Here is an 18,164-nt window from a genome sequence, read left to right as displayed (position 1 = left end):
CATTACAACATACTTTGTTGTCCTCACCCCTCTCTCACGGGTTGAAGGTTTCATATTTACCTCCAAATGGATGGCTATGGACCTTCCCTACACCCGTCCTGCACATCTCAAGCTATTTTCCCTACTGTCTTTCCCTCTTTGTGCCCCTTTTTCACCACTTTCCTATCTCCCCATTTTCTTTTCTTTCAAAGAAATGAGCGTGGGGTTAGCGGGAGTAAGCACTATTAAGCAGTAGTTAGCGGGTTTGCAGGAGTGTGCGCATGTTTGCGTTTAGGTAAGCATTGCTAAGCATCACGCAAACCCGCTTACAACTGTTTAAAAGTGCCTTAGTCACTCTGTATGTGAGGGCCCTTGTTCTGCTCAGCAGTAAAATAAAACACCTCTGTCAGTCTTGAACCCGGGACCTTGTACACACTACACTGCATGAAGTACCAGTAAGTCACAGTAGATATACAAGTTGGTGCTGAAATAAGTATATCATGCATTAGAATGAGTGAATGTAAAGGAAAAATAGGAATGCCACACCACACAACTCGCTCTGTGGATCTTTACCAACAGTTGTTGTGGGATTACATTACATGACTGTGATAAGAGAAACAGTCATTCTAGCAGGAAATAATGTTACACCATCACTTTACAAACCCCACACAGTATCACAGCAGGACAAACACTGGCATATCTGTTTAGGGCAGAGGCCATACCTCCCAACTGTCCCTAATTTTCAGGGATGTCCCTGATTTTGAAACAAAATTTAGCTCTGTCCCTCTGAATCCCTCCAAAAACTACTAACTTTGGCCAGAAAGGTGGTGAATTACACATAATAAGAATGACAATAATTAAGAGTTTGACACTTCTTTTACTTCAGAAAAGGTGTATTAATCCATCACTCTGGTTCTCTCAAAGTCTCAACTTAATGGCACTAATATTTTAAAGGTGTCCCTGACTTTTTCTCTATTTTTCCCTGAGTCTGTTCAAATATGTACCTGAGTGTTTGAGAGGTCTGGCAGAGGCAGAAACAGAGGCATATCAGCCTTTCTGCTGTTACACACTGCACAAATAGCTTTGGAAGGAGTTCCGGAAGCATACCCTTATGTAAGAATACAACACTGAAATACAAAAGGATGTAGCCATGTACTGGTAGCAACCAACTGTAACAATGCCATTGCTCTAGTGCTGAAAAGACCTCTGTGGTGCACAGACAAAGTATAACAGGCTATTCTCTGGCTACCATGTGGATAGGTCCACAGTTGGGAGTTACGCAGACAGACTACTTGCCTTGATAAACTAACATGTACACAGCAACCCTGTAAGTCCAGCAAGATAAAATTCACACAATAATATGTATGCTCTCTGTACTTCTGCACCCTTGCCCAAATGTAGAATATACCTGTGTGTGCAGTGTCTACCAAGGATGTAGGTAAGTATACCCACAGTACTGAAATGTGTCCAGTTTTCTTGAGCAGCTTGTGCTAATGTCAACACTAAAAAAGCACAAACTGTTTAGAACTGAGTAAATGAATATTCACAGTATAGCAGTTCACAAACAATTCTTGTGCCAAAGGAATACATCTCAATAACTAGCTTTTTATGGCAGTTAATTGTAAAATTTGAAAAGAAAATACATCCGCCCATGTATCTTGGGTTAGCATTTTGAGGGGTGAGTACATTTCTACACTGACAAGTGTGTACTGGAAGCAGCAACATTTACATCCGAGTACAAAATGTAAATCATTGGCTACACCCCTGGCTTCTGATATAAGAACTATACCAACCTTCTCTCTTAAACAATGATGCCCACAGCAAACAAGGATGATCTCCATCTTGGAAAGCTGAAAGGACCACGCCTACCTGAGTTAGCAATTTATAGTACTGAGTTGCTATGACAGTGATTACTGCAATTACTACACAGCAGGCTGCATGCAATTAGCAAATGGTGGCCACTAATTGGTGCAGAGGCCATCACATGCTCATGTGCAAATACCTACAAAAGCAGGCTGCAATTGCTGCCAACAAACTCAATCACTCTATTGCAGAGACTGACAGAGAGAGAGAGAGACAGAGAAAAGGAAAAAAAAAGAAATAATACCAAATCATACAAAGGAAAGGTATGTGAGACATATGTATTTACTGGCATGTAGTAGAAGTTTTTGAAGAGTAGTCTACATAATGTGAACCATTCATATGTGGCAGCAGTACTTATCTATGCACAGATGTCCTGCTTAACTACTGCTATGGACAATACAGTGTGTACCTGTGGGCAGTGGGACATACCTGTGAAATGTGTAGCTCAGCATTAAATGTCAAAAATCTGATCCATGTTATCTGAGTTCTGTACAGGAGTGTGGCCAGTGGCTGTTGGGGAGATTAGTGCTGCCATTATATAAACATGGGTGTGACAGAGCAACACATGCATGATAGTTATATTAAAGTGTAGCTTAGCATTGGCAACTGCTGTAGCAGTCTAGTATGCTTATCTAGCATTTGTAGCTATATATACCCCCTCTAATGTTAGTTTGTGTTCACATGCGACACCTGTTTGTGTTGTAGCAAGGCCCAACAGTTCAGCTGTGAGGTCCAGGGACTTGCAACAGTGTGGACCTTGTGTGTGTATGCCACACACATACAGAGAAATATATATGTGTCACATATATTCACATCTGTATATGTGCATAGAGCAGGGGACATATTGCAACTGTTTGTGAAGGGTGGAGATATATATGCTGCTGAAAGTTAGTATATGCATATTTATATGTAGGTTTTAGTGTGTGACGAACAAGACAGCATACAGTGCTGGTATATGACATGTGGTGGTTAAACAGTGTGGGTGGTTTGTTCAGTTTGCAATGTTGAAGCCAGTGAGGCCTGCTAAAGCTACCTGGGCTGTGAACACTTTCACAGCATTTATCACAAGACTGGGCAATATTATTACATTACTGTACACCTTACATCCTTTGTATAATTGATATTCCCACTATGAAAGGTGAAATGTATATGTGCCTACATATATATGTATATGTTCACCAATGGATGTGTATCTGTATATATATATATATATATATATATATATATATATATATATATATATAATGAGAGAGAGAGTCATATATACTCATACACACCTACATCTACTTGTTGAAATAGAGTCTCTGTACTGTTGACTGACTGTGATGGTCAATGTGTTTGTGAATACGTCAAAGTTATGTATTTCTGGGATAGCTTAGTGGGAAACTGTTTATGTCATGGTATTATGGGTCCTTGCTTTGATCCCAGCAAAAGCTGTATATGCTGTTGCTAGGCATAAAAAGTGCTATGGCACACAATGTAATTTAGTCCCTTGGTTTTAACTGGGGTGTGTCATTGGAGGCTAAAGCACTACATCTGTGATTATTGATTGGTACTGGTTTTGAATCCAAATCCTGTGTGTACTGTAGTACTACTTGAAGCTCTGGGCCTGTACAGAAAAGTATGGTGCGTGTCCACATTGCTTGCATCCACTGTTTTGTGTGGTCCCTGTATTCATCACAGATTACATTTCCCAAGATTAATATTTTGTAAGTACTGACACACAGTATTGTATAGTACACACGCAAAGCTTATCTTGGTTGCCATACCTTTGTGTCCTGTAATTATGTCTGATGTGCGTGTGGGTATGTCTGATGTGCGTGTGGGTATGTCTGTAACATGTCCTCTGTCATATGTGTGTTAAAACATATAACTGTGTATCTAGCAACATTTATACTGGACTACAGCAGTATGCGACCTATATTCCCAATTGTGCACATATTTTGGCCAAGGGTTTGCCATTAACAAGTTGTGTGGTATAATAGTAATACATTTACTGGACCTTACACTCATTGTGATAGATGACATATTTTCTTTACACATCAGCTTGATGTATATCTGCTGTGGCTAGGTGGTGCATTGTGTGTCAGGTACTCTTGTATAGTCTTATATAGTGATTTTATTTTGTTGCTGTGCAGAACATGGTTCATTAGATAGAGTGAGCCAGGCACTTTCAAGCAGTTGTGGGGTGAGCAGTGATAAGTAGTAGTTAAAGTGTTTCACTCTCAGTTAGCTAATAGGTTGCTATATATGGCAGTTCAGTGATATCTGTACTGTATAATGTTAAATGTGCCATAGGACTTGCTCAGACATATTTTTTCTTTATGTCTTCCAGGGATCATGGCACATCACAGAAATCCCAGCTATAGTAGTGCTGAAGATGAGATCATTCCTAGCTGTATGATTAAGCACTACAGTCTAATGTTCTCACAAACCAGCCAGAACCAGCAGGAGCATACTGCAATGAGGCAAGATGCTGTCCGGAGGGTAAATGAGGTAGGCCTGCATAACCGGACATATGAGCAGGTACGCCACCACTGCAGTGATCTACTCAGACATGTCCGTCAGCGTGCTTCTGATGTGCGGAGACAACAGCTTGCAACAGGAGGTGGTGTTAATATCCATCCCACCTCACCAGAGTGGAGGAGCTGCTCCTGAGCCTCGTGGCACCTGCCCAACAACAGCAGCAGACATACACAAAGATAGAGGTTGGAACCACCCAGCAACCACACATAGAGCATGCAGGTAACATGGCATATCTGTAGACTACTGTTATCTGTATTGGTAGATCATGCATATGCGAGATGTGGAGTGTGTAGTTAGAAGATGTGGAGCCTGTTGTTGTGCAATATTGATCATTTGGAACATAATCTGTAGGTCTGTGAATGTAAACTGTTGTTCTACTGTAAGATTGCAAACACACAGTAGCAATGCCACAGTTGTGGCCACTGATAAACTGTCTCATCTCTATGTAGGTCCCTCTGGGGTGACATCAAGGCAGTGGACAGATGCTGGTGAGTGTGTTCTACATTTATTATTGTAAATAAAGAGTGCATGTCATAGTTAAGGTGTAGGCCATGTACACATGTAACACACCTACCCATAATGCATGGTGTGCATGTTTGGTGTAAGAACACACACATCCCACTAATGTGATTAGCTGCCTCAAACACATGCAATACCCAGGTCATCTCAAACAAATGTGGCTACACTGTAGTGACCATCGGATAGGCAAAGTTGATACTCAACATGCACATAACATCCACAACTATGTCATACACAGAGCATTTTAACATGCTACAAATAAAGGATTCACAAACCTTCTGTAAAGACACAGTCCAGTATCCAAAATCTCATCCACACATTACACGTAACATACCTGAGGGGTAGAGGCCTATCATGGGGCATTTAAACACTCTGCAACACACTACACATTCATGTCAGGGAATGCTCCTTACTGGCCTCCTTACAAACCCATGTAACAACTGGTTGTGAAATGGTGAATGTAGCCAAGGTAGTACAGTTCCAGTACAGCATGATTAGTGCTGGTTTGGGAAACATTTGTAGCCTTGAGTGACCACATGATGCTTCATGATGATGGCCTATAGTACTATACCCCATCCAGTTACTGTAACCACAGTACTACACATAGCTTTCATTGCTATACACCTCAATGTAGTGTGTGTGCAAACATATGCACCTCTAAACAATATGCATACCAATCACCATTTGCACAACTGACACATACATGTCTTGTGATGCTATTGAGTGGCTAGGTCATATGACACACATTGGATATGTGTTATGTTTAAATATGCAGCTGTGTTTTAGCATGCCATGTCATGGATGACACTGGCATGTCCACGATATGATCTACACTCACCATAACTACTGTACATTGGGTATGTGGACGAATGGTATTCGATCAATTATACATGCACCACTGATGATGTTGTGTGATTACTCATCATGCATGTGCTAAAACTGTGTCCACAATTATTTGCTAAAGACACAGAGGCTGTAATCAGCACTGAATACCTATCTGACACACAAATACACATTCAGCTATGGTATGTAGACCTGTGAGTTATGGTGCACAGTACACTACAGAGTTTTGAATACTTGCACAGCAATGTTGTGTCCATGTATGCATTGTGTTCCAGGGGGAGGCCAATCACCTAATAACAAAACACATGCATCAAAGCCATGTATAGTGTTAGTAACAAGGACCGTCTACACTTGCACTGCATGCTGTTCAGCAACACATGTCCTGCATGGTGACATGTGTGATATGACTGCTTTGCTTTTGATACTGTACCCCACCATCACCTGCTATTGTGTATGTTCTGAGATTTGCTGGTGTTTTTTCTAAATGTGTGTGTGTGTGTGTGTGTGTCTGCTTTAGGAAGGAGTGTATTTGTGAGTGTGCATGTGTGCATGTGCGTATGGGTGCATGCGCATGTGTGCATGTGGTCCAACATCATGTTCAGGTCTTAAAGTGTGTTTCCAGTTGTCCTCTCACAGGTGCTGAGGTGGGGCTGGTTTAGTATAGCAGGGAACCTGATGTCACTGAGACAGACAGTGATCATGAGGATAGGTGTGTTGAGGCACAGGCAGGTTTGTCAGGGTCTGTTGTTGGGTCCCCAATTGACAGTACACAAGTCTCCACCCCATCCATGCACACAGTCATACTGCCTGTACATCCATCATCACCATTGCCCTTAGCTGAGGGACAGTGTACGGTTGGCACTGGCCAGGACAGTGTGGTATCTATGGCACATGTATCAGGACACAGCAGCCATAGCCAGATGTCTGGAACAGTACCACATAGGCAGATGCCCAGGGGTTCTCGTCAGAGCACTGCTGGTCATCATGCCCCTGGCAGACGTGCCACAACTCTTTCAACCACACGCATGTTCCAGGCTGTCATGGAGGCACAGGCATGAATGGAGCAGTACACCAGACAGGGACTAAGGGCACAGAGGGCTCATAACACCTCTATAAATGACAACATCCATGACCTAGCAGGTGCCATATGTAATTACACTGAGGTCATTGATAGACATTGGGGTGAGACATTGGATGTCCTACACAATGTCATGTCTATGTGTCAGTAAATGAAAAATTAGGTACCAACTGCAGACCAGATGAGCATTTTACAAAAAACCTTTACTTTGTACTGTGAGCGCTTTCATGCAGATAATCTCCGCACTTCCTCAGACAAAATTACAGACATGTGACATTCATTATATATGCTTTACATAAATAATTAATCAATTAAACAATTTAAATAATCAATCTTATAACAATCAGAATTCCCTTGCTTTCATATTAAAAATTCATAAAACCAAGTTTAAAATAAACTATAACAGAAAACAGAATAAAGAAAAAATAAAAGGAATAATAATAGTAATATATCCAACACCTAATCCTATATGGAATATTCATATTTTATTCCATTTATTAGTATTATTCCAATAAAAAATTTTCAAATGTTTCCAAATATTTTTCTGACTTATATTTAATTTTACATAACTTTTAGAACAACTAGATAAATATATTATCTCATAAGAGCTCTAAGTTTTAGAAGACATTTAATAGAGCAGGTCTCGTTGAGACCTGGGAAAACGTGTGCATTTGTCTTGAGTTGCCATAGCAACTCCTGTTCTTCTAGCAACAAATTCCAGGGACCACCTCTTGGATCTCTTTTAATTTTCTGAACCACCAAAAATTGAAATTTATGATCTCTATTATCTGAAATATGTTTCGCTAAAGCATTGTTGACATTATTTTTAGCAATAGCGTATAAATGTTCGTATATACGTTGCCTAAATGGGCGTTCGGTTTTGCCAAAATAGAAGGCATTACATGATTGACAAATTGCTACGTAAACTACCCCATCTGTTTGACAGTTATATTTGTCATTTATGTAATATTTTTCTCCTTTAATGTAAAATGTGGAACCAGTTTGAATGTGCTTGCAATAATTGCAATGTCCACATTTGAACATACCTTTATTCGTTTTGTGTGACTGGAAAGGACGTTCTAATAGAGTTTTAAGAGATGGTGTTCTTTTAAAGACCACTAGAGGTTTTGAACCTAAGATTTCACTACATTGGGAATCTTGTAAAATCAGTTCCCAATTGATGTTCAAAATACTTCTAAATTCTAACATGTGTTCATTATATTGGGTAGATAGGCAAGATTTATAGTTAATAAAATTATTAACTACTAAATCAGGTCTCTCATTGGGCGACACTGTGCTTAGGTCTTGTGCTTGCGTATCAGTATTATGATGTAATAGAAGTGGTGCTAGAGAACCATTGTGACGTTTTTGATGTACTTCTTTCATCACATTGTCCAATAGTCTACTAGGGTACCCTCTGTTTATAAACATCTGTTTGAGAAGTGCACATTCCTCATCAAACAGATAGTCCTCTGAACACATACGTGAGGCACGGACTAGCTGGCCCTTTACAATGCCTCTTTTTTGAAAATAAGGATGATTACTAGTGAAATGTAAAAGAGAATTACTGTATAGCTCTTTTCTGTAAATGTTAGTAACAAAACATTTCTTAAGTGGATCCTTACTAATCAAAATATCCAAGAAATTGATTGATTTCCCTTCCAGTACAAAAGTAAAATCCAAAAAGGCAGTAAAATTGTTCATACTTTGCATTAAGTTCTTTATCTGATCATCACTACCATTAACAATCATAAAAATGTCGTCTTGGTACCTTGTGTACCATGCGACTGTTTGTTTAAATGAAGTGTGATTAAACAAATACGTGCGTTCCCAGAACGCCATAACTGAGTTTGCGAATGTGCCACCACATGGGGAGCCCATCGCTACCCCCATCTTTTGCAAGTAAATTTTGTTTTGGAACAAGAAGTAATTGTTGTTCAACACTAATTCCAACAATGTGATAATTAAATCAATGTCATTACCATCAAGATGCTTAAACAAAAGGAATTCTCTGACCCATTCAAGGCCAGTGTCCTGTGGGATAACAGTATACAGATTCGTAACATCTGCAGTAATAAACTTGTAATCATCATGAAAGGGAATAGTATTAAGATTTTTTAATACATGCCACGAGTCAACACATATTTGTGGCTCTGTCTTCAAAATTCCTTTCAATTTATTATCTACCCATTTTGCGCAGGCATATGTAATCGATTGCCTGCCATCAATAATGGGTCTGAAAGCTAAGTTGTTCAGTCCTTTATGGAGTTTAGGAACTCCAAACATGACAGGAGTACGGGGGGGGGTACCATGTCTAGATAGTGATATAGGTCCGAAGTAATACTTCCTTCTATAAATAAATCATTTAAGCTGTTCTTAATTTTCGAAAGAGCTTGGTTAAGCTCATTTCTGGAAATTTCTACATAGTTGTCTGAGGACAACATCGATTCCATATGTTTATCGTAGTCCTCTTCATACATCAAGACTGCACCCCCGCCTTTATCGGGTTTCATAACCCTTATCTGGTGGCTTTCAACTGATTTAATCATGTCGTTAACTGTAATATCCCTTTCATGAGTATGTTTAAGCTTATTGTGTAAGCCCCTCAAATGTATTTCAGAAACTTTCTCAAATGCTGCTAGGTGGTTGTTAAGAGGTGGATTATACACACTAGGTACCCGTTCATCATTTAAAATAGCATTACTTCCCTTAAACAACACATTCAGATTCAGTTTTCTTGTATATAGTTTAAGATCAAATAACACCCGTCCTATATTTAAGCTGCTAGGTAGTGCAAAATTAAAACCCTTTGCTAGAATGTCAATAAACGCAGCTTCGGGTATAAATAAGGTATAATTATATACTTTAAAGTCTTTACAGGTATTATAAACAATTACAGGCGTACCGTGTACAAAGTCCGTTATTACTTCTTGGGGCGGTTGTAAAATTTCCTGTTCTGAGTTCTCTTGTTGTTCCTGTTCATATTGGGTTTCGGAAAATTCCGATGTTGTTGAAAACCCGAAGAAGAAGATGAATTTTGGGCGTTCGCATCATTTTTTTGTTGTTGTTGATGAATCCTTTCACTTCTTCTAACTTCTGAAGGTATATCACCATTTTCGTGTTGAGAATCTACTAACAGTTGTGGAAATTCGTCGAAATCAACATCAGAGACTTGGTCACCGTCATTGCTGATGTTATCGTTTTGACGTAAAGCACGTTGAGACTGAACCATAGTGTTGTTCAAGAGGGGTGGGTCCGGATACGCTATATTATTATTGTAAGCTAGTTTATCTCTATTGAATTTCCGCTTCTTTGTCTCATTTATTTTGTTCAATAGAGAATTTATGCTGATAAAGATACGACCATAGTCGTACTCATAACTGTGAAATTCTTTGTCATCTTTTATCTCTTTCTCCAGTATTTCCAATTGAGTCTTCAAATCCACCATTTGGTTATTATAGGCGCCTATGAGGAGTTCCAAAAAGTTCAATCCCTGCTGATTGAAAAACTGAATTAGTTGCTTATGAAAGGCTGAGTCTTTTATGATGCCAGATGGATACTTCCATTGTCTTAACCCCTTAGGTACGATGCTGTTTTTAATACACTCGCGAAAATAAACAGTTTCCGCTTGTAACTTTTTGTATTTCAATAGAGCTCCATCAAATTGTTTCAACTTGGAAACAATACTGTTGTTATTAGTGTGCCCATCATATTCAGGATTTCCAATTTGCGAGTTGTTATAAAACATATTGTCAGAAGCTTGGATAAAATCGTGCAACCTGGGAAGACCATTATTGGAAAAGTGCGTGTTGCTATTACGTGACTGATTTGCATTATAGTTTGCATTATAGTTTAGATTAGTTCTTGACCTTGGTGGAACACCATCGTTACTTGCACTTAAATCTTGCCTTATAGGTTGTGCATTAGGAATATTGTCTGTTGTGTTACAAGTTGAATCTCGTTGTTCTAAACCATTTTCATCTTGTGCAGACCTCGAAGTTTGAGAGATCTGCTGAAAGATGACTCCTGTTCTCGGACGAACCGCAGGCGTTAAGTCAGGAAACCGGCTGTTAAATTGTATAGCCAAGTCATCTACCCGTTGTGTAAGACGCTGTATAAGAGCTGTTAGATTCCCAATGGAACTAGTATCATCGTTGGTAGCCGTACCAGGATCGGTGTTGGATAAAAACATCTCCGAGGCCTGCGATGGTTGGATACCATTATTATCAGCCATAAACAACAAAACTAAAAAACAAACTTAGTAAACGAAAAATTAGGTACCAACTGCAGACCAGATGAGCGTTTTACAAAAAACCTTTACTTTGTACTGTGAGCGCTTTCATGCAGATAATCTCCGCACTTCCTCAGACAAAATTACAGACATGTGACATTCATTATATATGCTTTACATAAATAATTAACCAATTAAACAATTTAAATAATCAATCTTATAACAATAAGAATTCCCTTGCTTTCATTTTTGGTTTTATGAATTTTTTTAATATGAAAGCAAGGGAATTCTGATTGTTATAAGATTGATGATTTAAATTGTTTAATTGGTTAATTATTTATGTAAAGCATATATAATGAATGTCACATGTCTGTAATTTTGTCTGAGGAAGTGCGGAGATTATCTGCATGAAAGCGCTCACAGTACAAAGTAAAGGTTTTTTGTAAAACGCTCATCTGGTCTGCAGTTGGTACCTAATTTTTTGTTTACTAAGTTTGTTTTTTAGTTTTGTTGTTTATGTCTATGTGTCAGGACAGTGCGGGACGGCTGAGACGTTGACGTGGATGCATGCCAGCAACATTAGCAGCTGGAGGTCACCGTGGATGTCCAGCAAGTCACAGCCGCTCCCGTACGGCCAGTACCAGCCCCAGCAATGTTGGGGGGGGCTGTCCATAGACCGTCCTAGAAGACCACGTGCACGTGGCTCTGGCCAGTCCCAGGACCTGGATCCAGTGGACATATGTCAACCGCTGAGGATAGTATCCAGTCTGGATTAGTACCTGATATTTTCTGTAGCACCCCTGCCAGGCACAGTTTCCATATCCGTGCCCAGAGATGGTGATCTGTAAAACCTGCCAGGTACAGTCTGTAGCTGTCCCACAAATCCCTGTATATGGCAGCCACATGGTGGAACTGTGTGCATGCAGACACACACACATAAACCGGAAACCTAGGGCAAACACTTACCCACACACATTACATCAACATTGGCCCATAACAGTACTCATGGCCCTCACACACACATGTCGATTGTATGGCTCAGTGTAGGCCTCTGGCAAACCAACAACACACCCTGTGCATATGATGAAATCTGTGCCACCTCCTGTCATCCGTAACATTGATGCAGGAACAGGCTAACATGGTGCTGATGCACAGGGTGACTTTGATAAAAGTATAGCAATGGTTGAATGTGTAGCATGTTGTCAGCAGTAAAGTGTAATGATATCCTTGAAGGTGTAGCTGAGCAGGCATGATGCATTAAAGCTGTAAATAGCAATGTTGTATTGTTTCCACCAGTGTTTATTCCAACTGTGTTTTGTTTGCCCATGTGCCACTTGGCTGATGTGTGTAGTTGTGTCAGCATGTGTTATACAGTGGACAGTAAATGTGGGGTGTGGGCAGCACAGGTTTGCAGGTGTACATTTGTAAACATGGAGGAGGTGCACTGTCTGCATGTACGTGCATACTGGACACATGGGCAGGGTGACATGCCCTGTACTGGCAACTGTTAACACTCCATAGTTTCTATTGGTGGCCAGTATGCATTGTACTACACACGTTTTGGAACTTGAGTACACATGTGTGTATGACACGGGTTGACACTGTGCTGTGGGTAACGCTGTTGTTCCTATCTGTCATTGGTTTGCATTACTAAGGTTAACAGTGTCCCAGCTGCATAATCCTGTATATTAATGCATACTGTTCACCTACAGGGTTGCATGGACTGTGCCATCACAAACACAAGAAATTCTCACTTATACAGTAAAACTGCATTAGTCTCATGAACCCCTGCCATAAACTAAATATATAATAGAAGGTGTGATGTTATACCAAAAAAGAGTTACATACCAAGAAGGGATAACCTCTCTGGTCAGTATCATTTGGAAAATTCAATCCCTCAATAAACATATAAAGCAAGCTTCAAAATACAAAATGGCAACGATTCCAAAGACAACACTAAAGCTGTCTTTACTGTTGTTCATAATCTACAGGGGAAATCTCAGATTGGGTCACAGTTAATATAAATAGTCACAAAGTACAGTTATCTGACTGACATTACCAATTCCTTGTCAGACAGTTTGAATGTGGATTTCACCACCCTGTCGCTATACAAGGGCCACATTTCCAGACCTGCAGAATGTAATACCTGATGATTCACAGACACTCTAGTTAAAACATCTCTTTAACAAGGTCCACACCCCAGTGGCAATGGTACTGGACAGTATCCCTGGCTGTGTCATACACAAGCTGACATATGAAGTTACCACTCACCTAAACGCTCGTCCAGATGGAGCCTCTATACAGGTTACATACATGTAGAATGATGTATGGTAATGCTGTTCACAGTCCACAAGGGTTGAACTACATCTTCTTCTCCTTTCGGATGTTCCCATTAGGGGTCGCCACAGTACATCATCTGTTTCCATGTCTTCCTGTCCTCTGCATCTTGCGCTGAAACACCATCCACCTGCATGTCCTCTCTCACCACAGCCATAAACCTCATCTTAGGCATTCCTCTTTTCCTGTTACCTGGCGGCTTCATCCTTTGCATCTATTTCACAATATACTTAGGTTCATAGGTTCATACTAGGCTATCTGCCCTGGGGCAATTATAAGCCTAGCCCGATTCTGTATGGCTTACGCCACCCCTTGATTTGAGTATACTGTGCCCTTTTTAAGGTTTAGTTTACTGTGCCTCTGTCTAATAGTGACACGGCAGTAATCCCTGGGCCAAACCTACGACCCCCCATCCACTTATCGAGATTCTTCTTGAAGAGATTCAGTGAGGTGCTCTGCCTCACATGAACTGGAATTCTATTCCAGAGCGAAGGGAGCCTCTGGGTTATGAACCTGTCCCTCCAGCAAGTTCTATTTATTTCTGTGCTGAGGTTCAAGTCCCTCGGCGGTGGCTCTAAGGGATTTAGATTTACTGAGGTGGAGCATGTCCATTAATTCTGGATTTGACATAGCTTTGTATGTCAGGCATAGATCGCCTCGAAGTAGGCGGTATGCAACTGAGTAGAGCTGGAGTTTTTAACCGGCAGCATATGGCATCTGTTTGAGACCCTTGATCCTCTTGGTGAGATACTTTTGGGGTCTTTCTAATTGCTGCAGGTGTCGGATAAGGTACATCCCAAAAGGGGCATTGTATTCTATGATGGGCCTGATGAGGGATGAATAAAGGGGCACGATTACCTCTCTTGATCTAGATGTGAAACCCTTCGTGATGAGGTGGGCTATGTAGAAGGTCTTTCTAACCACTTTGACAATGTGGTTTTCAAAGGAGAGATTGCTATCAACTTGGGTCCCCAGGTCCCTAATACCTTTCTCTGTACTTAATGGGTTTCCGCCTATGTGGTAATTTGTGGGCACATTGTTTTTGCCAAAGGGTATGACTATACATTTTTTGGCATTTAGCTTTAAACCATGGCGCTGGCACCAGTTATCTGTCTCTGTGACACCTTTTTGAAGGATGTTTCTGTCAGTTGGAGAGTTGATTATGGTGCCCAGTTTGCAGTCGTCTGCGAACTTGGTGAGCCATAGTCGTCCCACGTTTGCCTGTACCTCGGAAAAGTATATACCGAACAAGAGTGGTCCCAGGACAGAACCCTGTGGGATGCCACTTGTGACCGGTTTCGAGTCTGACATGGCTCCAGCAACTCTCACTCTGTGGGTTCTGTCTTTGAGCCAGTTTGCGACCCATCTTGTGACATAGGGGTTTATATTTAAGCTGGATAGCTTATCTATGATGCCCGAGTGGGGTATTGTGTCAAATGCCTTTGCAAGGTCCAGATAGGCTGTGTGGACTACCTTCCCTTCATCTATGGCTTTGGTGACCGTGTCAAAGAAGTCAACCAGGTTCAAAAGGCAGGATCTGCCCTTGACAAAGCTGAACTGGGTAGGATCTAGTGTCTGTAGGTCCCCAATGTCTTTGTTTATGAGCTCCATGATGGTCCTCTCCATAGCCTTGCAGACTAACCTAGTCAGGCTTATGGGGCGATAGTTTCCAGGGTCCGTAGAGGCTCCACCTTTGTGGAGTGGGACCACTGTTGCTGTACGCCATTCTGTGGGCACATATCCTGTAGTGAGGCTGAGATTGTATAGCTGTTTTATTTGAGGGATTAGTTCCTCTTGTAGTTCATGTAGGATGCAACCTGGGATGCCATCTGGTCCCATGGAAGCAGTGTTTTTTGCTTTGGAGAGGGCAGCCTTCACCTGAGCATCTGAGATGTTTGGGAGGCAGCCCTCTGCCGGGACAGATACTTGCTCTTTTGGGGGAAGGGGATGGAGAAGTTTGCACTGAACCTGTCTGCCAGGATATTGGCGATGTCTGTGGGTTCAGTGTATTTTTTGTCATTTAGAATCAACTCAGAACAAGTCTGGGAGTTGCATCCCAGGTTTCTAACATAACTGAAAAAAGCCTTATGATTGTCTTTGGTGTCCTGTGCAATTTTTCTCTCGAAGCTGGCCTTGGAGGATTTTATGAGGGATCGTAATTTTTTGCTAGCACTGATCAGAGATGCCTTCCCTATTAGGGATTTTGCTCTATCATGTAGTAGCTTCCTCCTTCTGTTGTACAGTTTATTTATGGCAGGGGTCCACCAGACTGGACGCCTGCCTTTGGATGATTGGGTCTTGGTTTTGTTTGGGATAGCATGATCCATGCATTCCTGGAGATGTCCATAGAATGCATTTATATAGGATTCTGCAGTTCGGGCTGTAGTTTCCACTGGCCCTGGGGCCTTGAAGGATTCCACTTCGGTTTTGAGAAGTTCGCTTTTCAGAAGTCTTTCACTGTGGTTTTCTGGGCTGGGGGTGGGGTCGGGATGTGGACATCCAGTGAAATTAATTTATGGTCTGATCTTACCAATGAGGGATATACTTCTGGTGTGGAGCATTGAGTCCCCATGTTGGTAATGATCAGGTCTAGTATGTTGTCCCCTCTTGTGGGAGTGGTGACTAGTTGTTCCATAGCATTTGAGTTTATAATTTGCAGGAATCCTTGGGCTAAGGTGCTCGGGCTTGAGTAGTGCTCCCAGTCAATGTTTGGGTAGTTGAAGTCACCCAATATAATGGTGTTCGGAGAGATCTTCATGTTCTCCAATGTTTTCAGGAAAGCCGAATGGGATTCCTGACTTTGAGAGGGTGGTCTGTAGGATGCTATAAACTGAAAAGCAGTCTTGCCCACTGTTAGTTGCACATGGATGGTCTTCGATACTTCGTGCAATGCCACTAACCTGGAGGTGTGGATATCCTTGATAAATATGGAAACTCCCTCTCCTTTTGTGGTTCGGTCCGGGTTTTGGGGCCGAAAAGCATGATACGAGGTATAGCCTGGTAGTACTGGGGTGCTCTCTGGAGCCTTGAACCAGGTTTCTGTCACTGCACAGATATCGATGTTCTCCATACTGAGGAGAGCTTCGAGTGCGTGCATCTTGAGGTTAAGACTTCTGGCGTTTAGCAGCATTACCCTTAGTTTACTTAGTATACTCTGCATCAGTACAATCCAACAAACCAACTTAATCCTGTCTATCTGGCATGGTCTACTAAACTTCAAACCTGGCCTGACCCTCTAATATACTTATTCTTAAACCTGACCACCCTCGTCACACCCAGTGCAAATGTTAAAATAAATTTATTAAGGGTAGAACTACAACAGTTCCTGGAAACTCTCACCCTATAAGCCAGACCAATGTTATCTGGAAGGCTATGGAGCACAGCATTATGGAACTCATTAACAGAGACATTATGAACCTGCAAACACTGCACAATACCCACTTAGGTTCTCTAAAGGCCAGATCATGGCTCCTACACCTAGTAGACTTCAAGCAAGTCAATAAGGCTATAAGTGAGGGAGGGGAGGTCAACACAGCCAAGCTATAGCTCACCAGCAAAAAATACCCATCCCACATACTGGTATTAGACATAACCTCAACAGACTGACCATAAACGATTTTTAGATGATGGCTTGACAACTGACGCACAGATGTAGGAAACAGTAACATTTGCAGCCTTTTTGTACTATTCTATGCCAGTAACAAGTGGTATTCACCTGCACTCAGTCCTGGGACCACTCCTGTTTGGCATATAGCTTTCTTAGGTACAAGCAAACACAGTAGGGATATGTCTGGCCACGTTTCATGAAAATGCATACTGTGGGCTATACTTTATTCTCCAGATAACACACACATCCTCCAAAAGGGTATCATACAGATAGAAACCTGGTGTCAAACTCATGCTGTGAAGCTATAAGCTTAAGAAAGCATAGTTATCCACTTTTAGAAAACAAAGTTTCCCCAGAGTACCACATAGGTTGTAGCCGCAAAATGTTGAACAGGTACTATGTATACATAGAGCCATGTGTGAAGTCATCTCTCCTTTGATAATCACATTACCAAAGGGTTTTGGAAATCCCTCTGTGGAGCACATAAGCAATAAAGGGTTTGCATGCAGATCCACAGAGGTTGTTGCACACCTATAATGATTAGTTATCTTTGCCAGACTTTGCTTGCTTTGGGACAGGTTTCAAATATACCTCAAACATAAACCCTCACTCACACTCTTCAACAGAAACCATGATGAGTGGATGTGAAATGGAAGCCATAGCCCAGGGATCACTGCAGTGGCTAAGCTTGTCACAAGCATACAGAAGTAATCTAACATCTGGAAAGTGCCAGCACGCTCTGGCAAAGATAACACATGCATTCATGGAGAAAGCAGAGTACCCACCTAGGAAATACTTGAGGTCACATGTACGTATATGGATTTGCCCCACAGCTACCTTACATGTGTAATGCACATACAGTTGTCATTGTGATATGTCATACACTATAAAAATCAAAACCCATTCCACATTGGCCAACTGTGTCACACACCTGGAACATAGACACACACACACAGTCAGCAAGTGCAAGAATCAAACTCTTTCCTAACTACATTATGATACTACAGCAGTATGCATTTACACAATGCGCTATACACATTACTGGGATTTCACCTTTCCACAGGTATATTTGTAGGATGGTGACATCATCGGACTTAACAAAGATGAGTATAGCACTTTTAAGGTGTTTGAGCAGTCTCCAGAAAGGTTGCTCCTCCCCAGGGAGACACACATACACACAC

At 41.3% G+C, this 18,164-nt stretch overlaps 1 protein-coding gene across 1 annotated transcript in view; it reads right to left on the bottom strand.

Annotated features, from left to right (window-relative positions):
• MDGA2 (MAM domain containing glycosylphosphatidylinositol anchor 2) overlaps nt 1–18,164 on the bottom strand; it is a 4,933,289-nt gene that overhangs the window by 4,462,601 nt on the left and 452,524 nt on the right. The window lies entirely within an intron of this gene.

Source organism: Protopterus annectens, chromosome 6.part0 (assembly GCF_019279795.1).
Source record: "Protopterus annectens isolate FY-2018-M chromosome 6.part0, PAN1.0, whole genome shotgun sequence".
NCBI lineage: Eukaryota > Metazoa > Chordata > Ceratodontiformes > Protopteridae > Protopterus > Protopterus annectens.
Note: the sequence above shows the minus strand (reverse complement) of the source record. Positions and strands in the feature narration are given on the sequence as shown.